Source organism: Microcebus murinus, chromosome 10, assembly GCF_040939455.1.
Source record: "Microcebus murinus isolate Inina chromosome 10, M.murinus_Inina_mat1.0, whole genome shotgun sequence".
Taxonomy (NCBI): Eukaryota; Metazoa; Chordata; class Mammalia; order Primates; family Cheirogaleidae; genus Microcebus; species Microcebus murinus.
Window position 1 is genome coordinate 33060641 of NC_134113.1, and position 27677 is coordinate 33088317.

The window sequence follows — 27677 nt, forward strand, 5'->3', positions numbered from 1 at the left end:
ATATAATTTATATCAGATTTCTGGGAACTTGTACTTATGGCACAACAGGTATTTCAAAGATGGGGGAAAGAATAACAATGAAAATGGGTGTGGAAAGTTACAAGATAAGAATCATCCCAGGTAAGAATACAACGTAACAAATATAAAAATAAGTAAAATATTTTAAAATGAAAGGAAAAAGAAAAACCCAACCCTTATAATATTCAAATGTAAAAATTACTACATATTTTTGTGTTTAAAAATATAAAGTACAGACATTGCTGCTATGCCAATGCCATGTGCTTCAGAGTTACACTGAACACCAATTGTTTTAAAGTCTTCTTCCATGGGCTTGATCTTTTAAACTGCTTCTTTTTTTTTTTTTTTTTTTTTTTTGGTGCCATCAACATTTTTAGGGACTTGTTAGCTTTGCACACTTGATTGATAGTACACTAGGGGGAGACACCTTTTGAAACCTAACTCAGCAATCAACCTCAGAAGAATCCTTAGTTTAAGACTTGATATTTTAAATGTAAATTTATTCATCTGAAATATTGTTTCGCTATAGATATTTGTACATAAGAAAACATTTGCAAATTGTGTGGAAAACGAAGCATGGTGCAAAGCCTATTTTGAATCTTTAGTGCATGTGAATGCACACACACACATATACAAGCTTCAGAATATACATTCTAAATATGTTGAAGATGATACATCTAACATGTCTTTTTTCCTTAAAAGTTGCAGTTGTAATAAGTGAAATGACTCTAGTTTTCAATTTAAACAGACATTGAAGCCTGTTGTCAGGAAAGCTAAAAATCAGAATGTTTTGTGTCTCTAAACTTTGTTAGTAGAAGTTCCTATTACTTCTCCTGCCATCTTATGTTTCTAAAATGGCCACAACCCCTGCATCCTGAACTTAAGCCAACCCTTCCATAATTGCTGTAATTAGAGGAAGAATTACTTCACATGAGAGAGCTGACCATTCAATCCATGAGCAGATTCCATTTTGGTAAATAGCCTTATATGTATACAAAAATTGCAAAACAGACCGAAACAAAAAAAAGATTTGGCGTTGCCACATTCAGTTACTGCAACAGCATTGAATCTCTTTTCTAGCACAGCCCCAGCATCTGCTCTGTCTGCCTTAGCTGACCAGACCAGATGTTGGAGATACCAGTGACAGAAAATAGTGAGTGGTCAGTGACCCTGACAATTAACTGAACCCAAGATTAAGACCTCACCTACTCTTGATATGTAGAGAAGAGAATCCTTTTATAACAAGTGCACTTTTGGTTAAAATACAAATAATCTGTCTGTAAAAATAGTGACATATACTTGCAATAGTCCCCCATTGGAAAGTTTTCCATAACTCTACAATAACACTTCGTAAACTCTAAGTGGTTTTACATCAGAACTCAGCCAAAGTTTTAAACAATTCCTGAATAAAGAGGAGAGATTTCATTATGAGGGTCCAATTCATATTAACCATTTTAACCCGAAGGCATATATTGGTAGATTGGCATGAGCTCAGTGTGAGAAACAGAACGAGCATAGTGGTGAAGTTGGCCAGATACACTTGAAAATACCACAATTTAAATGCTAGAGGAAATGATTTTGTCTCAGCTAAACCATTTCAGCATTACTTCTGTTACTGAGAAGAGAAAGTAGCATTTATTCTTTGAAGCTTGCAGAAGCCCTGCTTCTAGCATCTTGCATAAGAAGAATAATGGTGACCTGGATTACTTAATAGATAATTATCAATGTCTAGTTGGGCTATCCAATAAATCATTTCTTTCAATGTTAGAAGAAACATCATTCAGCCTGCAGTACGCTAAACCCATTATCTGCTATCCTTTCCTACTTCTCTGGGTCTTGTTTAATCAATTCCCTGTATTATCAACCTAAGAAGAAAAGTCTTCCATTGATTCTTGTTGTCCCCTATTTATTACCATCTGTATATGATTCTTTATATCAAAACACAACATTGAGTAATTTTATTTTTTAAAATTGTTGAACTTCTTATTAAAAATAACACATTCTCATTATAGACAATTTAGAAAATAAAAAGTCAATGCAAAGAAAATCCACAAACATATCACTATTCAAAGACAACCATTAAAGGTTTTTTTCTTGCAGTTCTTTTTGCATAGATTTGTTTTGTTTTGTTTCATTTTGTTTTTAGTTTACATACACAGTCATTCCTCAGTATTCATAAAGGATTGGTTCCAGAACCTCCCCTGGATGCTAAAGTCCGTGGATGCTCAAGTCACTGATATAAAATGGCATTTGCACACAACCTAAGAATATCCTCCTGTATATTTTAAATCATTTCTAGATTATTTATAATGCCTAATACAATCTAAACTCGATGTAAATAGCTATATTGTATTTTTAAAGAAATAATGACAAGAAAATAGCCTGTACATGTTCAATACAAGTGCAATATTTTTCTAGTACTTTTGATCCATGATTGGTTGAATCCATAGATGTGGAGCCCATGGACACAAAGGGCTGACTATAATTCTATACATTCTTCATATCCTATTTTACAGTTAGTATTCTAACAAATGCATTATATGTAATAGAAATCTCATCTTACACATAATTTTACTAGTTTTACATTTTTATCTATTAATGGTTACATGATAGGTTTTTAATTATTCCATTTAATTAATCCATTTTTAAAGATGGGATTAAAAATAACATGTCTAAAAGTATGAATATTTTGAGAACTTGGTATTAACTATATTGTCAAATACTTTTAAAATATTTCACCAATTTACCACATACTGTATGAGGTTGCTCATTTCACTGAGACCTTGGTCAAGACTGGGGTAGTAAATGCTTTAAGGCTGTTGAAAATTTGACAACAATATTGTTTATTATGGTCTTAATTTATATGACTTTACTGCTAGTGAAATTAAACATTATAATTTTTTAAATAATTTTGGGCCATATATTGTAAAATCTCTTTCTTGTTCTCTCCAATTATCTACTGGATCCTAGTATTTTCCTTTTGTTTTTAATTGATCTTTCATAATTCTTTCTCTGTTATCACTGGTGTGAATATATCCCCCTGACCATTGGTTGATTTTAGTTTCTACCTTATTTTCAAAAGGGGCGACTTTTTCACTAGACATACAGATTTACATTTTGCTAAATATCTTCTAAACTATTGGCCATTTTCCCTTCACAATTTATAGGATTGTATTTCCCAATTCAATAAACTGCATGAGATATAATATTTCAGGGACAAATTCTAAACTTTTCCAATATTTTGTCTTTTACAAATAATATCACTAAAAGATAGTGGTGAGAAAAATTCCTTAAAAAGAAATTTATTCTCTGCCTTTATCTCTTCACTTTGCATTCCCTCCTTAAATGACTCTAATCTGAATTTGCCAAATTGAAATTATTCTTGCTAAGAAGGCCTGAAACTATCTTATCTAACAAATTTATTCCCTATATTCACTGAGCTCTCTGCCGAATTCAACTACACAGACCATTTCCTTTGTCTGAAAACTCCTCTGCAGGCCTTTGGGATACCAGACTTCGAGGGCTCCCTTTCAGGCTCCTTTATAGATTTTCTTCAATGTTGGTGCTCCCAATTCTACAAGTATCTAGGAGTCCCTACTCTATGCTTGGCATTGTGCTGGTTTCAGATGATAGACATGGTTTCTTATCTGATGGAACTAGCAGCCTAGAGGACGAGGTATCACTAACCTCTATCTTATTCCTGCTCACATAGTTCATATTTCCACATGAATTTCAAAATGACAACTTTGTCTTTATTATCATCATCCTACTAAAGCATGTTTTTTCCTTCTGAATTCCCAAGTCACTCAGACCAGACATTCTGTGGTCAACCTTAGCTACTTATCCTTAGTTATTAATATCTAATCAGAAACTAGATCCAGTCTACCTCCCTAGTAGCTCACTAATCTGATTCTTTCTTTCCATTCTCAGTGTCACCATTTTATTCAGGCTCCATATTGAACATGAGTGAGCAGGTTTGTATGTGGTAACAGAGGTATAAGGGTACTTTTCTTACCTGTCGCAAAAAAGAGGTACCCCTCTTCCTAAATTCAATGCCCTTAACTGTGCTCCAACCCTTCTATAATCTAGAATTTCCTTTCAGTTTTGAAAGTGAGAATTGGATTGGAATAAAAATTAACCACTAAAGGTAGCAAATTAAAACACAAAAACTAAAAAAGCAACTCCTTCATATACGGCTACTTTATAAAGTATTCACAATGTACACAAACCTAGGGAAAACAGTTTAGCTTTAAGAAGTACAAGAAAAAGAAACGAAGTACTTTTTAAATTAATGGAAATATTATTCTTTTCTTCATGAAAAGCAAAATAAAAGTATTCATTAAACCCATATGCTTCAAATAAATCAATTTTCTAAGTTTTCAATATAGCATAATATCCTATACTGAGATAGATAAAATTCAATTATCATTTAGGGCACACAAAAGTAAGCTAAGTATTTATATTTATATTTTTAATACATGTGGCAACTTTCCCATGACTATTTTCTTTTCCCTTAATGGCTTTTCTCAGTAATAGAATAGTAAAATACTCTTGGTTTCATGGATGTAGATGAGTTCATTTTTTTCTACCAAAAGCTTTTGGAGTACATGGTTGTGGTTAGGAAAACACTTCTTCATGTGATGGAAATAATTTTGGTAACTTTAAAAATGGTTGATTCTATGTATCTTATGCTGGAAATACTAAAAATATGATTTACACTATAATGTATAAGTGTTCTGTACATGTTTATTAAAAGAAGTTATTGTATCATACCTCACAAAGCACAAATAAATTTGGAATTTGGCATAAGTGTTGCACTAACAGAATTTTAATTTCATTAACATTTGCATAAATACTTGTTGATAGGCTGTTTATGGCTTCTTCCTTAACCAATCCAATCTGTTGTTGGAAAATTAACTTCACTGGCATAAAACCAATAACTCCATAAGAGCAATTTCTGTGTGACAAACAACATCCTTGTTCTTTAAAAATATATTAAACATATATGTAATTGATCACTCAGGAAAAATGACTTCATGAATAAAGAGGATTGTTGGTACAAAAGTTGGAAAACAGAAATTTTGGGAATGGGGCCAAAGTTATACGTGAGGTCAAAGGCCAACTGCAGCACTAATCCTTCCTTTACATATTTCACTATATTTTATGGCAGAGAGGATAAACAAAAAGTATTAGAATGAAAAATACTTGCTAGTTTCTGGCATTTGAATTAATTTTCAAAATTTGTTTAGGGGATGGGACAGTAAATAAATGAATGACCTTTATGAAAGCAAAAAAAAAAGTGAGTTACTAAATTATGTCTTAAAATATTTGTATTTTGCAAGATATTTTTTGATATTATGACATTGCTAGATTTAAGTGAATCCTTCTGTAATAACAAATATCCTTTGCCAAAATGAATGCAGTTGTGTTTATTAACCAATTATAATAAGTATTATTCTGTATTTGACTTATATATAATTCTACCTGAAAGGAAATATGTTTTGCCATTTGTATTGTTCAATTGAGCTGTATCTCCTCATTAATCTCTTTATAGTGTAGTACCAAATACTATATAATGGGCGATTCTTTGGTTTCTTCCATGAGAGCCACATAACTAAGGAAAATTCTAGGTTGTTTAAGTCATGCATACATTAACATGTAATGTCTCTACATATTCTATTACCAGGGCTGGGACTAGTATAAGGTGAGTGGGATGAATGAGGTACTTGATTTAGGCTCAAAATTTAAGAAAGTACCAAAAAAATTCAGTAATTAAGATAAATAATAGTTTACTGTAATATTTTAAAATTGAAATTAATACAAAAATCTATGATGAACAAAGTATTAAAATTTTAAATGACAGGATCAGTAACAATGCTGTGCCAAGTTGTATTGAAATCTGACAGGCAAGAGGAAAAATCAGTAATACTGATTCAGTCTCTCCCCTGGTATTTTATGCATTTCTAAGTAATATTAATATGTGTCAACAGGGTATTGTTTTTAAAACAGCTCAGTAGCCATGGGGTTTAAGATTGTTTTCTATCATTTCCAATGAATCTGGCACACCAACTTCATTTTCCATTAGAGGAGGTCCTGGAATTGTGACATATGAGAAATTAATTATAGAATAAATTTATTTGGTCTATAAAATGAAGGGCTATACATTATCCATTTTTTTATCGGCTTATCAACCAAATTGCACATAGTAAGTTGGCTTTTTCACTTACTAGATGTGTAATGTTGGACAAATTATTTTTACCTTCTCTCTGCCTCAGTTTTCTCTTCTTAAAATGCAAATAATAATATAAAATGAACACATGTAGTGCCTAACATATAGTAAGGATTTAATAACTGTAGCCACATTGTTATTGTTTTTTTAAAAGTGAAATGAATAGTATAATATTACGCATAGCCTTAATGCTATGTCAATTGCCAAAGGCTAGGACTTACCTGTCCTGGAGGTGAGGCTACTTATATGAGTCTCTAAATTCAGGTCAGCTTCAAGGTTCTAGGGGGTCTCTGGCAGGAGGGGAAGATGCCATGATTAACCACAAAACTAAACAGAACAATTTTCTGGGGGTGAGTCCAGGAAGTACTCCTTACCAGAATTCTAAATCTGTAATGAGCATTCAAAAAATGTATTTTATTTCATAATATATAAGAATTTTAGCACGTCTTTAAAAAGAGAAGTCAATTTCCACAAGATAAGAAAGATAGATGGTCTTAATTGATTTTAAGTTATTTCAAATAATTTTTAGCAACTGCCTAGTAATAACCATGAAGGAGGCTCCATTCACACGATGCTCTCCTATTTCACCCTCCCAATTCAATTATCCTTGGAAAATATTCCTCTATCCAACTTAGACTCCCTTTGGGAGTGTTAAAACAGTAGGTCATCCAAACTAGGGCCCACTCCATAAAATAATGGAGACTCTGATGATGTGAGTAGGTTGGTTTTCACAATAATAAGGTCATAATGGCCACATAAATATTACTGCCATATATATAACATAATATATAATATGTTATATATACTGTCATATATATAACATAATATATAATATGTTATATATATGGCAGTAATATATGTATTACATATAATATACAAATAATATATATAATTATTCTATATAATTATCATGCCACTGCCCTAACTTGTTGATAAAAAAAAATTCTATCTCTAATTCTACTCATTCAAGTACAGTTATTAATTGAGGGCCAAGTAGGTGGTTTAATTTCCTTTTACTAGTTTTATTTCAAAAGAAGCCAATAAGTGTCATTATTTTGATACAATAATGATAGAGTCATGAAAGATCCAATTAAACTTTTTTTGATACCATTATAATCATAGTTTTTACATAGCTATATAACAGAAATGTTCATAGCACATATGTCTATACATTCATAATGCAATTCCCATTATTTCTATATATTATTTGTATTTTATTTGTTTCTGCATATGATAATTTTTATATTTGTCAAAAGGAAGTATACAAATATATTTCTGTTACAGAGATAACTTCATATGAAATACTAAATATACATGAAAATACTGCTTGCATTATCAAAAGCAATGGGTAAAAATAATTTTCTTTCATGATTTGAGTGACAACATATTTAGGACAAATAAACCTGGCCCCAAACTTATTGTTTTCCACAGGTAATAATATTAAGCAAATATCCCTATAACCTACTGAAGATTTGAGAGTTTTCCAAGTGGATACTTTATAAATGCACACTTTTTCTCTTTTATTATATTACTTTTAGAAAGACAGATTTATTTTTTGTACCAGAACTTTGCAAAGAATTATAACCTTTGTTTCTAGATTTCACTTTTAATTTAAAGACAAGTAAAAGCATTCTTGATCTATTCATATTCTAGTGGAGAAATAGGTCAATATAGGCATATATGTCTTATCTACCAAATTAATTTTTAGCTTTAAACTATTATTACACAACTATTGATTTGTGAAAGTGCCTTTTAATCATTTTGTTTCATTGTGAGACATAGTATATACACAAAATATTGCATATAGTATGTGTACACAATTTCAATATTTATAAGTAAATGTTATAAAATATAATTATATAAATTGTATGTTAAATAAATTATATGTAAATTATAATTATATAAATAAAACATTGTTTTACAAAACATTGTAAATAAACATTGTAAATACTCTATGTGACTTCTGATCATTTAAAAAAAATAGAACACTGCCTGAATACCAGAAGTCCTGCTAAAAACTATCTTACTTCCCTTAGGGAAGTTTATAACCTTGCCTTTTTTATTTCCTTTATAAATTTTCACTCCTATATATTTAAGCAAGATAGCATAAGCTTTGTTTGCTTTTGAACTATGGATAAATAGGCCAATTCCGTACTTATTCTTTTGTTCAATATTTTTGTGAGATTTATCTGAGTTGCTGTGTGTAGATATGGTTCCTTCTGTATTCCACCATAAGATGTATTATAGCTTATTCATTCTGTTGTCGTTGGACACAGGTTGTTTCCAGTTGTTGGCTATTAGCATTGCCCTGACTATGCTTTTGTAAGAGTTCCTATAGGGCAAATATCTATGCGTAGATTTGAAGGATCATAGAGTATGAATATCTTCAACTTTCCTAGAATTTCAATTGTTTTCCAAATGATTGTACCAAATTATTAGTTTATTAAGTATGGAATGTCTGATTTCGTGGACAGTTGGTATCTCTGACATTTCACTTTGACACTTCTTGTTTATTTTTTATTGTGAAGGAACATCCTCACTCTTTCAAATGCATGTTTTGGCTTGTGATTATCATTCAAATATTTTTGTTAGAGCAATTTTTGTGAAACCATGGATAAGTAAAAATATCCTGCTATTTTTAAATATGAGTTCTGTCATGGAAACTGCAGAGCAGACAACTCGAAATATCATCAAAGTGTTTGGGAAGGATGTGGCTAATGAACACACAGTAGGTCGATTGTTTGAGAAATTCCATTCTGGTGATTTTCATCCTAAAAATGAACCACGTAGGTGACCTAAGACTAAGGTGGATCTGATGAGCTGAAAGCTGTAGAGGAAGTGAATCCATCTCTCAAACTATGTGTAAATTAGCAGCAAGGTTTGATGTTACTATTCCAACAATATTGGACCATTTGAAACAAACGAGCAAGGTAAAGAAGCTAGATATAGGTACTACATGAATTAAACCAGCATCAGAAGAGAAATCATCTCAAAGCTTGCCTTTCTTTGCTGTCATGATATAAAGGTGAACTGTTTCTATACTGCATTTTTACCTATGAAAATAAATTCTTTTTGACAAACCCAAATGTTCCGCACAATGGTTAGATAAAGATGAAGTGCCAAAAGTAGAATATTCATCAAAAAAAGCTAATGGTGTCTGTTTGGTGGTCTAGCACTGATATTATCCACTATAGCTTCATGAAACCTGGTAAATCAATTACAGTGGATGCCTACTGCAACCAACTGGACGAAATGATGAGGATGCTTGTGATTTAAGCAGACGAGATTGGTCAACAGAGACAGGCCAATCCTCTTGGAAGACCATGCTCAACCACATGTCGCACTTACAATGCTGCCCAAACCATAGAAGTCAAATTTGGAGACTCTCTATCATCCACCATATTAACCAGACCTTGTACCAACTGACTACCATGTGTCCCAGGCTTTGAATAACTTCTTCCAAGGAAAAATATTCAATTCTCAACAAGCTATGGAAAATGGCTTTTGTGATTTCATCTCTACTTTCTCTCCAGGCTTCTTCACTGCTGGCATAAACAAGCTACCAGTAAGATGGCAAAACTGTGTTAATTGTTTAGGCACATTCTTTTATTAATTGTACTGCTTCTTGTTGGAGATATAATAAACTACACTTTTGACTTGAAATCAGACATTTCATATTTAAAGACCTTAATTGTTACATGTACTCATTATTGGGAATATATCGTGAACTTAATGTTTTTCTATGTCAAGAACTCTAATAGCCTGAGATTTTATCCTATTTTCAGGTACAAGTCAGCCTGACATAGTTTTATGAATATTGGAGAAGATACGAGACTCCTAACTCAGGAACAAAGGGGTTTTACAGCACAGCAAGAAGCATGAACATCAACACATTTGCATTAATGTCCCTTTGCCCTCCCTTGTCTACAAATGTGAAGTGAAAGAGTCCAGGTAGATACCACGCACATGGTGGGTTTGTGTCACAGCTGAGAAATTCAAGCTTAGGGAGTTAAAATCTTTTATAATTGGCTGTAAACAAACCTGCCCTTTGCACTAGAGGAAAACATTAGTATTATTATACAAAACAACAAGTAAATTTGTCTTCAGTTTCAAATATTTTTATTTTCTAAGGTTGCTCAGTAGACAAATATTTTTGGAAAAATATTCTGGAACTAATGGATAGTACATACCACACTTCCAAGATGTTCAGGAATGCAAGAGATTCATGGAGAATTGTCTCCTAATACTACCAACTAGGTAAATTTTGAATATAAAACCAGTGACCTATTCCTTTTTTCCTTCTATTAGAATGCAGACTATAGTAGTACTAAAGATATAGTTAATCTAACCAAAAATATTATATCCTATGTCCTATGATCCTGACTACTCAATTTGTAAAAATTTTTTCTATAAAAATTATTTTCTAATTTGAAAAACAAATAAAAAGCTAAGTCCCTACATAAAATCTTAGACTAGTACCTTTCTCCCTATATTGCCAATATTTTGATAACTGCTGAGTTTAGGGTTATCTGCTCCCCATGTTCATAGAAGTCAAGAATGCTTCCTAATATATTCTTTTGAGTTATACTGCCAGAAAGAATTTTGTAAGGAACATTTATTTCATATACAAAAGAGGCATCATTTCTAGATAAAGAATCTTAAAACAAAAAGACACTGTGCTATTGGTGAAAGAATAGACAAATAGATCAATGGAACAGAATAGACAGCATAGAAATCCACAAAAACATACTCAACTAATCTTTATCCAAAGAACAAAGGCAATACAATGGAGAAAAGATACTCCTTTCAAAAAATGGTGACAGAACAACTTGACATCCATGTGCAAAAAAATAAAAAATCTAAATCCAGGATATGAAATCCTCAAAAATATTAGCTCAACATGAATCATAGACCTAAATGCAAAACATAAAACTATAAAAATCTTAGGAGGTAACATAGGAGAAAATCTAGGTGAACTTCAGTTTATTGATAATTTCTTAGATTCAACATCAAAGGTACAATCCATGAAATAAATAATTGATAATCTAAACTTCATTAAAATTAAAATCTGTTATGTGAAAGACAATGTCAAGAGAATGGGAAGACAAAACATTGGCTGGCAGCAAACATTTGTGAATGACATATCTGATAAAGGGCTGTTATTGAAAATATACAAAGAACTCTTAAGATTCAACAATAAGAAAAAAGCAGCTTCATTTAAATATGGGCAAAAGACCTGAACAGACACCATGCCAAAGATATGCTTATAGCAAATAAGCATATAAAAATGCTCAATATCATATGTCATTAAGTAATTGCAAAATAAACAACAATGGGATAACCCTATCAGAATATCAGAAAGGCAAATATCTAAAACAATGCGACTGACAAAACTCTCATTCATTGCTGGTAGGAATGCAAAATGGTATAGCCACTTGGGAAAAGAGTTTGGCTGTTTCTTATAAAACTTAACATATCTTTACCATAAAATCCAGCAATCACACACTTTTGTTTTTACCTAAATAAGCTGAAAGCCTATGTACATACAAAAACTTGAACTCGTATATTTATAGCAGTTTTATTTATAACTGCCAAAACTTGGAAACAACAAAGATGTCCTTCAGTAGGTGTGTGGACAAACTGTGGTGCATCCATACAATGAAATATTATTTAGCACTAAAAAGAAATGAGCTATCAAACCATGCCCAGATATGGAGGAGCCTTAAAAGCATATTATTTAGTGAAAGAAGCCAATCTAAAAAGACTACATACTGTATTATTCCCACTATCTGACATGCTGGAAAGCTAAAATTATGGAGTGATCATGGGGAGAGAGAGAGAGATGTACAGACAAAGCACAGAAGACTTTTAGGACAGTGAAACTGTTCTGTAGGATACTATTAATATAGTGGTAAACACATATCATTAAACATCTGCCCAAACCCAGAGAATGTACAACGCCAAGAGTGAACCCTAAAGTAAACTGTGGACTATGGGCGCTAATGATGTGTCAACGTAGGTTTTACCACTCTGGTAAGATGTTATAGTAGGGGAGGGTGTGTAAGTGAGGGGTACATAAGAACTGTGTACTTTCTGCTCATCAAACTAATTTCAAATCTGTAATTCTACTACTTCCTATGTGATGTTTTATATAACCACTCTGAGCTGCATTCTTACCTTTAAAATGGCAATAATAAGGTGGACTTCCCAGAGTTCTTGTAAGATAATGTATTGATTGGAAGTGTATATACCATAGCTGAGCACAGTTACAGTCTGTAAAGGCACTTCTTGGAGGGTCATTTCACTAACAGGGTAATGCTAGGGCTATACAGAAAGGGCTGATATTCAAAGTGTCCCTCACTATTGAATTTGGGTATTTGTTTTTTCTTACCTTCATCTGTAGGTCCCAGGCTAGTCATTTTTGGATATGAGCTACTTTGCTAACAGGAAGCATATCCTGACATTCCCTGATGGCAGTACATCTTTGAATTAGTTATCTGTTCTGGGATTTTTGTTTATTTTAACTTGATCTTGCAATCTCACAAATTTTGTTCCTATACTTGCTTGGATTTGAGATTCTTTCTCTACTTTATTTAGTCTCTACTACTTAAGCCATCAGTTCAGAATAAGGTTTGCAAAAATTGATCAGTTCAGAATGAGGTTTACAGAATGGCTTCCTTGCTGAACCTAATTTCCTCATCTATAAAATTTAGGGGTCATAATAATCCCATTGACTCACTCTTGATCTTGAATCATATAAAAAGTGTTACTATTACCCTTTTGTATAATAGGGGGTGTTGTATGTATAATACAAGGGCTGATAGTAAACAACATTAAACTTTGTAGCATGGGCACTGACTAATTAGAAAGGACACTGGCTTTGAACAGAGGCAGAATTCTGGAGGGCTCCCACTGTGTAGGACATTAATTTTGTAGTTACTCAATATTGTAAACTTGGGAGAGGTCTCTAAGGGAGAAGCTACGGCAGCCATAGTGTGTGAGTTTGCCATAGGGGGGAGGGGCTCAAGGATATAGGTATTTACCAATCAGATAAGAATGTATTTCAGTATTTTAACCACTGTTTCAGCCATACTTACATATGCCAGTCTTACACCCATCCTAAGCAAGTACACTGCAAATTTTAGAGCACTATATTATTTCATGGTATCTATAATGCTTTGATCTTGATTTTGCAGAAAATGACAATTGAAGATTTTTATATAATTTGTTGCCTGCCACCTGGTTGACAACAACTTTGAGCCATCTATTATGCTATCATGCATTCTGAGTTCAGAGAGATTACAATATGAAAAAAATACATATCTTGTAATCAATATCAAATAATACTTTAATTAGCACACTGTAATCTATAGATGTTAAATAAAATGTAATTATCCATAACAGTCAATATTGGATCATTAAATTAGCCTGACCAGAACAAGAGTTATGCTATATGATTTTTATTATTACTCTAATATAGTTTTTATATATTTTTGCATGAATTGTTTTATTTTTTTCCTGAGTGTTTAGTATATGCAGGCATTATTATAAGTACTGAGGATTCACCAGTGAACCGATATAGTCTTGAACTTCAGGTAGCATATAGAATAAAAACATTTAGTTATAGCTATTAAATGTATACTTCATCATGTGATAAGCACTCAGGACAGGTAGGTTGGTTTTGGGTGCAATGAGAGTATATAGAAAGGAGATTATTCTTAAGTAAGGTCTAATTAGGTACACTTGGTTTAAGTTGTGCTCTGTGAAGCGGTAGAAGGCTTTGCAAACGCATCTTGGTGGCTGCTATGGGAAATGGCCAAGAGATCACACTCACTTTCTAAACCAGAGCAGATGTACTCTTCAATGTTTTACATATAATATATTGAATTTGGGATAATATTTCATTTGAAGAAAGAAGTTTTCTGCTAAAATATGAAGTTATAAAACCATTGATCTGGTGGACAAAGTACTAAATCTCAGCATGAATGTTAATTGAATTTCCAACTCTACTGCCCATTTATAATTTGACTTCAAATAACCAAACGATGTCTAAACATATGAGTGACAAACAAATGATTCCAAATGATCTTGATATTAATTTTTAGTTGAAATGTAAAGAAAGCCATGTAAATTATTCTGTCCAGGCTGCCATGCATGCAAAAGCCTTCATCCCATCCTGTGAGATGAAAATGAATTCAAGAATTCAGGAACTATCCCATATCTGCTGATGTGTAGGTTTCCCATGCTTTTTCCTCCTTTAGAAGGCATATAAAAATATCTTTATCACAATAATATACAGTAAGTCCTAGGAGTTGTGATATTCCCTTTACATTGCATTAATTTTAATTTAGTTCTCATAAAAACTCTGAGTGATGCGTCCCATTTTCAAAATAAGAGAATAGAGACTCAAGGAACTAAGTAGTTTGCCCATTTAGTGACAGTGGTGAAGTTGATATTTAAAGCCAGTTTTAAATGTATTTTTTCTAGTCATCATCATCATCATCATCATCATCAAATTATGTTATACTGCCTCTCTACACCAACTCTCATTATCCTAGATATGGTAAAATTAAGAAGACAGGGCATGGGAAGAGGTGTGTATTTCTCTGAGGTAGGCAAAGGCACATCTACAGGTAAGAAATTGTTTTATACACTTTTAAAATGCATGAAAACAATAAATCTGATTAAAAATAAAAGAGCCTTTTTCTAAGAACTAACAAATTATACAGACTTCCTTTTTGAAAAAATAATTTTTTACATATTCCACTGCTTGTGAAATGTTATGACTAAAGGGCTCAGAGAGATGTATATAAACAAAGTAACATAGTCTACTATGGTAAGATAGATAGCATATGCAACTCAGACTAAGGGGGCTGATAAATCTTTGCAGGCAGACCAACCTTCCTGGCTAAGAACCAGGAGTTACGCTTGTTACATAGAACTCTCAAGGGTACCGTGCAATCAGAGGTCACAATCGAGGCAACAGAAGCAATGTCACCATATCAGAGAATGGGCCAATTCAGACCTGGTCCCTGACAGTCACTGAGGTCAAGTCTTGCAGCAAATAATTGTATTAAATAAGAATATTCCCTGCACACTTTTAGAACTGTCATCTGAACAAACAAGTCCAGGTCATCTGTAGGTTAAATCTGAGTTCTTTTCCTGGTACTTAGAGCTTACTTTCTATCCCTAATCCCTTACAGTTTTTAATCTTAAAATTGTAACTTTCTTTTGATCAAGTAGATGTTACTTTTTGTTGTCTGAGCTCAACAATGACAACAATAACGACAAAATCAACCTTAACAAATGCATGTATTTGTCATTTAATTGCATTTGCATTATTTGCTCTTAAATGTTATTTAAAATTCTGACTATAGTGGTAATATTCACAATTTAGATTTCATAATATTAAGTATAAAGTGCATTCTACTTAAAAAGGGAAATAGTTTTATAGTCAAATTAAATAATTTCAAATGTTGCCAATTAATTACCATTTATATATCATTGTATGTACCAATTAAATTCAGAAAAGCAATTTTTGATAAAAACACAAAATTTACAAGTAGTAATTAATATGTAGCAAAAGCTGTATTTATAAATAAGGGATTGAAATCTTCATTCAAATCAAACAGCAAAATTAAAATGAATGTGGAAGAGAGTTGCATTCATGTTTAACTAAGAAAGATAATGCACAATGTTAGTTCACATTTTCCTCACAACAATGAAATTTATGAATTATTATCACCACTTTTCCACAAACCTCAGATCACACTTGAAAATTACCTCATTCCTAATTTTAGTCTTTGTTGTTGATTTAATGATAAATGTTTAAAACACCTCTGGTTATGCTATAATTTTGTTTATGGCTATAATTTAAATATATAAAACTTGAAATTGTTATTTTGGTATAAATTTTATTTCTGTACATATTTTCTACAAATTATGCTTGAAAAAGAATACATTCTAGGGGATCTCTTTTGTTCAGATAAACTGAGGAGTAAGAAAATCAAGAGTTTGATGCTTGGTTTTACTTTATATTAATTTATATTTTTCTTGTGAAAACCCTTACATTTAATATTTAAATTACACACACACACATATGCACACAATTCCATGACATCATTCCAAATGTAATACACAATAAACAAAATTATAATATCTTAAGACTGAAACTGACAATAGCTCAACATTCAACTGGAATTCTGTATCTTCATGGCTATATAATTAGTATATTATCAATAAAAAAGTGTGATCCTAATGAGTAATATAGCATATCACATCCTGAAACAATATCTAAGATAACATTTTCCCACTGTTTGATCAACCCTATAGATTTTAGTTGCTTATTTTATAGTCATCCTTTAGAATGTGTGAGATCAAAACTGAGAAAATATGTTTGATAAATTATGTGATTCTTGTGAAAAGTGTAAATCTCAGCTTAGTTTAAATAGCTCAGTCTAAGTGTCAATTTCAGAGGTTTTCTTAATATTTACTTTTTAAAAATCATATTTATAAGTTTAGTTCTTAATCCATAACTTTATTAACTGTACAAGGAGAAAAAATATCAAACGTATGTTAAACATTAAAACTGTTATTTTAAGGAAACACTTCTTGACCTCATTAAAATAATTAACATTTCATAACATTATATTTCACATCCAAGTTATGGAAAAGCAAAAAAAATTATCAAAACAAACTACAGTCAATTACATTTTCAGATCAGCACAATGCACTTGTAAGAGTCTTCCTTCCCCTAATCTAATTGTCAAAGGCATTTTAATAGCTCAAAGAAGTGGATAGAAGCATTCCTGTATTGTCTAAAATGTACAGAAACAAACAAAAATTTGTTGTTGTTCTTTGTGATTTTTGACTTTCTGTAGCTATAAAGACTAATAAAGGCAGATGATTACACTCACAGACACATATACATATAAAATTAAGGTTACTTTTTATATCACTTGTTTTCAAACTATTCTGGTGAGTTATTCAAATAATGATATTATTACATGTGATTTATTCACTTATTCATTTTGCAATTATCTTAAATCTGAATTATCTTAAAAGGATGGAAATGAGGAATTGTACTACAAGTTAATTTTTTAGAGACACCTGATGATTCATTACCCTAATAGGGAATAAAATCAATGATTTCATAGTTTTAAACATGATGAATAAATAGAAGCTAATATATATATTTTTTATATTTAAGATATATAATTCCACTTTAAAAGAAAGAATTTCAGTCAAAATATCTTCTACTTCTTTAGTTCTATGGCATTTGACTTGTTTCTAAAATTATCTGAGTTTCGCACTCTAAGACCTGGGTCATAACCTTATTTAGGGACAGGAAATAGTTATCAGGTCACTGAGTGGTCAAATGAAAAAGGATTTGAAATGCTTCAGCACTTAGGATTCTATTCATTGAAATAACTGACTTCTACATTGTTTAAAAGTTGAAACTTCTTTACAAGAACTAGTCAGCTTATGCCTATATGATTACAGCAATTTTAAGAAAATCTACATTTAGAGTGTAAACACATAGATTATAAGAGTACAAGAGGATAAGCAAACTGCCTTAAATGTCTACAAAAAGGAGCAGTCTTTAGGATATGCACAGTTGTTTTAATTAACAACTTACCTGAGTTCAATTCCCTTAGTAGTTGGGTGCAATCAAATTGGATGTAGAAGCAAAGGGAACTAAACATTATTTATGCTAGTTTTCTTCCAAAGTAGATTTAAAACTTGGTGTGGTAACTTAGCAGCGCATTTTACTATTACACAGGATAAAGCCATATAATTATTCCTGTACTAATAATGACGAACCCAGTCCATGATTGACTTTTTTCTGTTTTTATATTCACCTTATATTATTTCAAGTGAATACAATCTATCTCTAATGATGGAACTTAAAAAAGGGGGGGGGGAGAATTTGGGGCCAAAAAGTAAATATTTGAGTTGAGTTATTTAGCACTAGATCAGTTTCCCTGGAGTTCATGATCATTATTGAAAATTAAAATTATCATTTTCCCAACCTCCAAGGCATGAAGTGTCAGGGATTTTATACAAAGAGAAGCTCTTGGCTGGAAAAATAAAGTTTAAAAAATGTAAAAAGGGATAGAAGAGAATTAATCCAAAGAATTGCCTAAATGACTCACTTTCCAATGTTTGGAAGTCTAAGAATAGGATATTGTGGAAACTGCACCAAATCAAGGTGTGCCATATTTACAAATTACTTTTCTATATGATCATTAAAACTTAAGAAATTGATGTTTTATTCCACAGAGGTTGAAGGAAGCAATCCTATCATTGATGGACAGAAGGTTGGAAAATTAGGCACAGATTTTATTTTTAAGTTTTATTTTATAATAAGAAACTGGGCCATTAAAACTATGTAACCAAAGCTGGAGTGCGTGCACTGGAAGGCCCCTGCAGTCTTTTACAACTTTTCAGAGGCCGCGGTTGTGAACTGGGATTGCACTCTGCCAGCAGAGCAGCTTTGACCCATGGAGAGCACTCCTTCAGATCAACACTGCCTCGGGCCTTTCTGCTTTCTCCAAGAAGTCTTACATTTCAGGCATCAAGTTGAATTTCTTCTGGAGATGATTAACCCAAACCCATGACAGATTTTTTCCAAGATATCCAACCCCTTATGTTTATTTTATCCTGGCTCTTTTTTGGATGTACTGGACACAAGTAACTTACTCATTTTACATGTTAAAGGGCTGGTGGAGAGCCATTAATTCCCTTAAAAATGAGAAAATATTTCAATGTGCGGGGCTCTATTGTGTGAGCTCACATTAGCTACATGATTTAGAATTTTAAGAAAGATGTTTCCCTCTACTTTAGACTTTTTTAAAGCATTTCATCACATCTCAAGATAGGGATCTTACACTTTTGGGGAAATGCATTCTCGTGGTGTATTAAAAAATAAAATGTTAGAAGGATCAGTTACTGTTTCCATAAGCCTAGTTTGTAGGGGCTTCCAACTAACCTAAACCTTGGCACATACAATTTTAGTTAATAGTCAAATAAAAAGATATATATAAAAAGTCTATTCTCCTTCTAATATACCAAACCCTGTCATTGTTTTTATTTCTTTAATATTTTCTTCTTATCATGGGTGAGATGAATTGTAGAGTAATAATTCAGGTGGTTTTACATTCTTCTCAAAGTAAAAAAATTTAAACTCAGAGACGATTAGATGACTTTTTTGGATATGACTGTTAGTATTTTTTAAACAAGAACATTTGTTCTTCTTTGAGAAAAGGCAAAAGGGCAAGATTTTTATAGATATTTTAGGACATATTTTTATTATAAACATTCAAGTTATTTTAAAATATTTTAAACATGATAATATTCAAGTATATAAATTACTCACATATAATAGTAGAAAATCTTGTTCAATAATACATTTCAACATTTAGTCTTCTAATAATAACAGAAATACATTAAAGGAAAAACGTGAAAAAAATTTAAAGGATATTGTAATACAAAATCTTAGTTTCAGTGTAGAACCTGATAAATAGAACAAGTACTTTAAGGAAAAAGATACGAATTCCAATTTAACATTGCATGCCAAGAGTAGAATCTTTTCATCAGATGTGCATATATATGAGAATAAAAATGAGCATAATGAGATTGGAGAACAGCTTAAATATATACACTACCACAAAAACAAATATGTCTATTTGAACATAAGTATGTCATTCATAAGTGGCAATTCTGAGAAATTTACACTTTGTGTTTAACATTTGGGTGATGATAAAATGTTAACTCCATAATAAAAAAGTTTTAATTTCTGAAAATTATGTATAAATGTTACTTATGATAGCAATTCACTTTACTAATTAATTCTAAATTTAGCAGAAGAAAAGAAATAATTTTCAAATAGTATTTGATATATTTTTTCTCTTTAAGTAGGAAAATCTCACATATAATTTAAGATTATTGGTACAAAGAACCACAGGATATATTGTAGGAAACTTCAAGGGATAATTTTATTTCTTCATAATATTGATAACTCAAAATTGTTAAAGAATGTTAAGTGCTAGAATCACAAGAATTATAGAAAATCAATTCACTGCTCCAGCTCAGCAATTCCAGAAGTGTTAGTTTTTTTCTATTCTTCTTGAAAAAAATTGTGATATAAATTTTATCTTTATAAAACATATATCAATATCTGAATCAAAATATTTTATCTCTAAGTGGGGGATAAAAACTAAGTTAATTTTTATAATTAGATTTATTACTGGAATGTTTAAAGATATCAGTTTCTTCTTTAATTCATGCTTCAATAGGCTACTTAAGTTCAAGACCTTGTACAGGGTGAAGAAAAGAAATGACAAGTGATAGCAATATATTGGGGGAAATAGGTTAATGCCAGAAGTGTGACTGATTGATTGATTGACATCACTTGAAAAATCTGTATTAAAGCTACTTATAAAATTTGTCTATCTGAAATTTAGAGTAGAATTGATCATTGTCCAGAATTAGTATCTTGTTTGTTCACTCAAGTATATTCATTTACTATTACTTGGAAAATTCCTTTGTATTGAAAATGGTTTGACTAAGCAGAATAATAAATTTCCCCCAAAACACACATACACATTTTAAAATATAATATTTAAAAATGTATCCAGTTACTATAATCAAATTCTAAATTTTAACAAATATCATTGCAAATGGCAATTGTTCCTCATACTCCCAACAGCTAAATGTATTGAACTTAATATACATTAGGTACTGTTTCTCAGCATTTTACATGTTCTGATTCATTTACTCAACTCTGTGAGTTATGCATTATTTTACCTCATTATACCAATTTCAAAAATGAGAAAGCAGACACAGAAATGTTACAAATGTGATAAAAGTAAAATCCCTAGCAAGGAGGAAGATTTGGAAATCAAACCTAGGTAGTCTAACTCCATAGCCCACTCTCCTAGCCTTAGATTGAACTATCATATTTAATTAAAATAATGATCTTGAAAAATCATGCAGAAGGTAGTGAAACTTTGAGAAAAATATATGGGATCCTATAGTTCTATACAAGTGCTATAAAATTTCCATGGTAAAATATAAATCATTTAGTTTTCTGAGAAACATAAAAATATATATTGACTTTAATATATTACCCATCTCTATTTTTTCAGAAAATGTCTCAAAATCTATGAAATCTTAAAATGAAGGTACAATTTTTATAATGATTAAGTTTTTCAGGATCTACAACCTCACAGTTGGTTGAGCTTCAGTAGGAAATGATTAAATAAATTCTAAATTTTTCTAAATAATCTCAGGAGTGGCTGAGACAGTGGGACTTATAGCTTGAATGTGAACACTGAATGAGTTGTAAGTTTAAGTTGGGAATAGGCCAATATTTGACTTTGAGTAATAGCAATTGGCAGGAAGAGTGTTTCTGAGAATCCAAAGATTTTTTTAAAGTCAGAAATGTTTATTAATAAAACAAACACTTACTGAGTGCCTAGTATGGATGAATCTAATACAGTTGTAGGGGCTGAGAATGAGAGGAAACAGACATATGATTAAGACTTGTTACTTGACCTTGAAAAGATTAACAGTCAGGGGAGGAAACAGATAAAAACATGTAGTCACAGGACAATGTTACATAGACATGGACAAAGGCTTAATGCAGGTTTGGTGGTATTAGGTATGACCTACAGATGAAATGACATTTATCCGAATCACGGATAAGTGGAAGTCTCAAACTAGAAAGGTGAGGAAGGGCATTAGACATAAAGGAAATAGCATACAGGTATGAAGAGCAGGACATATTTTGGAAAGAAGAAATAGTTCATTGTAGTGGGGGATATACTGAAGTAGTTCAATATAGTTAGGGAATATTTCAGGGAGTGGGGAGGAATATTACAAGGTGATGGTGGAAAAGAAGTGTGGGGACAGTAAGCAAAGGACATTGTATACTAGAAACTTTGGAATTTGTACTAGAGGAAGCAAAAGGCATTAAACAATTTTCAACAGTGGTGTGCTATATGCAGAATTATGGTTTAGAAAGACGTTTCAGCAGAGACATAGAGGACAGCATTTATAAAACTGAGAGATGTCTGGATATGACAAGGGAGACTATTATAACATTTCCAGGCAAGAGACATTGAAGGCAGAGGGATATGTGGGGGAAGTGCTTATATTTAGGGAATGAAAGAGAGAGTAGAATTAAGAATAATTCTGATTTTTCTAGATCAGTTGAGTGAACAGATAATGATACCATTAACAGAAATAGGAAATAAAAAGAATCAAACAGGTAGGCAGAGAGGAATGAATATAATATATACTTCATGGTATATATTGCTGGGCTTGCAGCATGCTGCTGGGCTTGCAATACCTAGATTAAAAAAAAAGCAAAGGTGGAAGGATGGAAATAGAGATTTGGTTGTTATTACCCATAAGCATAAATTACATGAAAAAATTTGTTGTTCTATCTTGATCCTTCCATCAGGCCTTGGGAATAGGTATGATTTGTACTTTCACAATATTTTGTTCTGCCCATTTATATAAGTCTTCTCAATTGGACTCAAGGGCTGTTTTTGAAAGACAGACTACATCTTATTCTTCTTTGTAAGCCTATATTCATTTTTGTATCCCTAGAACCTATACAATGTCTGATAAAGCAAACATTTCCTGAATAAGTAAATAAATATGTGCATTGAATAAAGAATGAGGCCAGAAACAAACAAAATTCTATCAAATACTGATGTTTAAGACATAGGAATAGGCAGAGAAGATCATTAAAAAGGAGTGGTCAGACAAACAGAAGAAGAATCAAGAGAGAATGGAAATAAAGATGTAAGGGGAGAAGAGAAATTATGGGAGAATGAGGAATTAAATACCAAAGAAAAAGTAGAATGAGGATACAAAAGTAGTTCCTGAATTTAGTTATTAAGAGGTTAACACTGATTACCATAATGAATGTAGTTTGAGTAGAATGATAGGAATGTGATCAGAATGTAGACTATGAACAACTTTATAAAAGGGTTGCACATCAGGTTATAGATTGCAGTGTATTGGTTTGTTCCTCTCACTAGACTGACCTTCTGAAGCAGGAACTGTTTTCACTTATGCCTCCTGTTTCAAGGAAAATGAATGAAAAAGGAAGCTCAAAAATACATTTTGAAGGATTAAGAAATGCAGAATAACAGAAGGTAAGCAATAGACACTGATTAGACTGCCTAAAAAGGTTGTCAGGGACAAAAGAGAGATGGATGGGGTAGTGATTTGAGTAGGAGGTAGAATACAATTTTCAATGGCAGAAATATAGCTTGTTCATATGTTGAATTTAATAAGTTAAGGGAGATGGTAGAGACAGAAATTTAAGAAACAAAAAACAGGAGATGACTAAACATGGGATCATCATGAGAGAACATTATGGGATCAGGCAGGGCAATATCTAAAGATGAAAATTTTAGCCATGAGAGGAAGAAGGACACCATTTACAGGATTGCAGGCATGACCCACCATATCTGGCCTGAATATTCATTTAGATTTACCCATGTATTCATCCTTCTTTGTTCTTCATTCCCACCTATACATCCCGGATTTCATCTGGAAACCTTTGGAAACATCTGGAAACCTTCCCTATGCCTGAAGTATTTAGTATTACTATTAGTAATACTAATTATTAGTAGTAGTATTCCCTTTAGTATTTATTTTAGAATTGGTCTAGTGTGCTTGAAAATACTGAAAGGATTCTCTCCCCAAAGGATTCTCTCTTTGGGGAGAGAATATATGTATGGGTGTGTGTATTTTTCCCTCAGAGAGATTGCTCATGGTGTTTTCTGTCATCATGGAGTGTTTATTCTCTTAGCCTGTGTAAGCTGTCATCTTGGGATGTCTGTTCACCAGTATCATAAAGACTCCTTTGCTTCTTTCTCTTGTGGGATCTCATGTATTACTTTTTATTGGTTTTATCTCTTTATTTTAGTGGAATAGTTCCTCCAGTAGCTTCCTGAGCAAGGTTGCAAGGGAGATAAATTAAGACTTGCTAGACATGCTTTTATATTCTCAAATTTTATTCACAGTTTCCCTGTTTATAGAATTCTAGGTTGGAAATAACTTTTTCTAAGAATGTTGAATATACTGTTCTATTATTTTCTAGGTTCTAAGATTAATGTTGGAAAATTTAATGTCTTTTGGATAACTGATCCATTGCACATGATCCTGTTTTCTTTCTGGAGGACTTTAAGGCTCCTTCCTTTGTCTCTGGTTTTATGATATTTTGTGAAGATGTGCTTAAAAAGATGGCATTAATTTCATTCATTTTCCTGACATTCAATGGGCCTCTTAATCTGGAAACTTGTGTCCTTTTGGGAATTTCTTGGAATGATGTCTTTGATCATTTTCTTCCATCCATTGCTGTCATTGTTGTTTTTCTCTCTGGATCTCTGATTATTTATCAAAGGTTAGACCTCCTGGACTAAGTATCTCTTATTTATATATTTTCTTTTGTGTGTCTTAGCACTTTGTATTTTTGCTCTGGTTTCTGAGAAATATCTTTAACACTATCTTTTATAAGTTTTTCTCCTGCCAAGTTTTTATTTCTGCTATCACGGTTTTATTTTCAGAGCAGAGATATTTTTGGTTTTCTGACCTCTCTTTTTCTTATTATATCATCTCCTTTTCATTTCTTGGAGACAATCTTTTCTTGTGTCTATGAAAATATTAATGGTATTCTTACAGATTTTTTTAACATGATATATTTTTTAAGTTGATTTTTATACTTGTTATTTTTTTCTCTATTTTTCATGTTATATGTTTATTTAGATGTTTAACAATCCTCATTTGTGTGCTTTCTTTTCAAAGGGGGTTTTATGAAGTTGATAGGAAATTGTATTAATGGATAAGTTCTATTGTCTGAGAGATTCACCTCAAGGTGACCTGAGTCCTATACTGTAAATAATTGATGTCAATATTTCGTCTTGTACTGATAAGAATATCCAGAAATATTCTTCTAATGTCTTTCCTGGAAGGTAAAGGCCTGGTGCTATGGACTAAATATTTGTGTCCCCCCCTCCCAAATTCATATGTTAAAACCCTAACACTCAATGTGATGGTATTTGGAATGGGGTCTTTAAGGAGGCAATTAGAATGAAGTTAAGTCATGAGGGTGGGGCCCTCCTCATGGGATTAGTGGCTCCATAAAAAGAAGAAGCGAAACATCTCTCTCTCTTTCTCTTTCTCTCCCTCTCCCTCTCCTCCTACACCACCCTCCCCAATGTATGCACCAAGGAAAGGTCATGTAAGGACACAGCAAGAAGGTGGCTGTCTACAACCCAGGACAAGAGCCCTCATCAGGAACTGAATCAGCCAGAGCCTTGATCTTAAACTTCCAAGTCTGAAGAACAGTGAGAAATAAACTCCTGTTAAGGCACCCAAAGTATGGCATTTTGTTGTGTATGCAAGCTCACTAAGGCACATGATTATTAGCATTGTGGAAACTAATCAGGGGAAGGGCTTGGGGCCTTAGCATTTAGTGTGTATACCTACACTTACTCTTAGTTTTAGCAAGGCACCAAAAATCTCAAATAAGCCTGGTATTCCTGAGTACAGAAACTTTGTTTTATCCTATTTGTGGAATTAACTTCAAGAATTTTGTCAAGGTAAGACAGACCTATTTATTTTAATATCCTCTTCACCACACTTCCAGAGGGTCTAATACTATCAATTCCTAAACCTTTGACATTGAAACAGTTCGTATATATTCCCATTGCTGGTTTAAGCTTTTGTTTTCTCATTATTGCTAATATTTCCTAGCCTAAAAAAATTCTAATGCTATTGCCCCTTCCTAATATTTCTATATTTCCTAATATATAACTTAAAAATACCTCCACTAAAGTTTTAGGGAGGTTTTCAGATGCATCATCTTTATTTGGAAGCCCCTAGATTCTCACCTAATTTTCAAAATATCATGAGAAGTAAAGAGTAGTATTCTTATTTTACAATTAAGAAAGCCAATACATGGAACATACAGCTAGTGTCTGCAAGATTCAAACCCAAGACTCTCTCAGTTCAAATCCATCCTTACTTCATAATCTCATGTAGCCTACTTTAGATGGAAGACTAATATCCTTGAGGATGACAAATTTTTCCAAGATATTGTAATAATTCTGAGACCTTGATAGAATTACTAGGTATTCCAGAAATATAGAAAGCATCCTATGTAGCAAGTAGGTCGGTACCTGATACAGATGACAGAGAAATATCTTGTAGGGGGCAAGGGACAACACAGATAAAGAAAGAGGTACCATAGACTTCTCTCAGAACCATGATTCTTCCCTACTCTGTGATGCTTTGGCTCAGGAACCTGTGTGCCTTCCTTCTTTCTTGTGGCTGTCCAGAAGAGCAACAGGTAGAAAGTTCAACAGTATGAGTGCTTTGCTTTAGGTTTTCAAGCAGAAAATTTTTTTATGTATAGAATATAGAATGATATTTATTTTTAAGGAATTGACTCATGCAATTGTGGACGCTTAAGTTCAAAATTTGATGGGGGCAGCCAGTAGGCTGGAGACTCAGGAAAGAGTTGTAGTGTGAGTCCAAAGACAGGCTGTTGCAGAACCAGGAAGAGCCAATGTTGCAGATGAAGTCCAAAGGCCGTTTGCTAGAGAATTTCCTCTTGCTCAGAGGAGGTCACCTTTTTGTTCTGTTCAAAACTTCAACTGATTAGATGAAGCCCACTTACACTATAGAGCATAATTTCCTTTGCTCGAATTTCAATAATTTAAATGTAAATCTCACTAACAAACATCCTCATAGAAACATCTAGAATGGTTGACCAAAAATCTGGGCACTGTGGCCCAGACAAGTTGACACATAAAATTACCCATTACTAGTAGCTATATAATCTATTTGAAATTCCTGTGGATGTGAGAGTTATCTATTTTATCCCATTTATTAACTTATCCAGTCATTTGTTTATATCTGCATTTACTCATGGTTACTTATTTTAAACCTTGGATTATAATAATACTACTTTATTTATTTTGTTATTCCAACTGTACTTTCACTTGGTTCCTCTGGTCCTTTTTAATTTTTTTTTCCTTAAAGAAGGTCTTGCTGTGATCTCCCTGACTGGGGTGCAGTGATATGATCACAGCTCACTGAAACTTTCAATTCCTGGGCTCAAGTGATCCTTCTGCCTCAGCCTCCCAAGTAGTTGGGACCGTAGGTGCCCACCTCCATGCCTGTAGTCTACATTTTTGGTACAGATGGGGTCTCATTATGTTTCCCAGGCTGGTCTTGAACACTTGGCCTCAAGGAATCCTTCTGCCTCTTGGCCTACAAAAGTGCTGGGATTACATGTATGAGCCACTGTGCCAGGCCTTACTGTGACCCTTTGCCATATCACCATCAAAGTGGGTTTTTGTTTTATTGCTTTTTTTTTTTTTTTTTGGTATTTCTTTATTTT

The 27677-nt window shown here is 32.4% G+C and overlaps 1 protein-coding gene across 2 annotated transcripts in view; it reads right to left on the minus strand.

The window, feature by feature from the left end:
• LRRIQ1 (leucine rich repeats and IQ motif containing 1) overlaps positions 1 to 27677 on the minus strand; it is a 189339-nt gene that overhangs the window by 34231 nt on the left and 127431 nt on the right. The window lies entirely within an intron of this gene.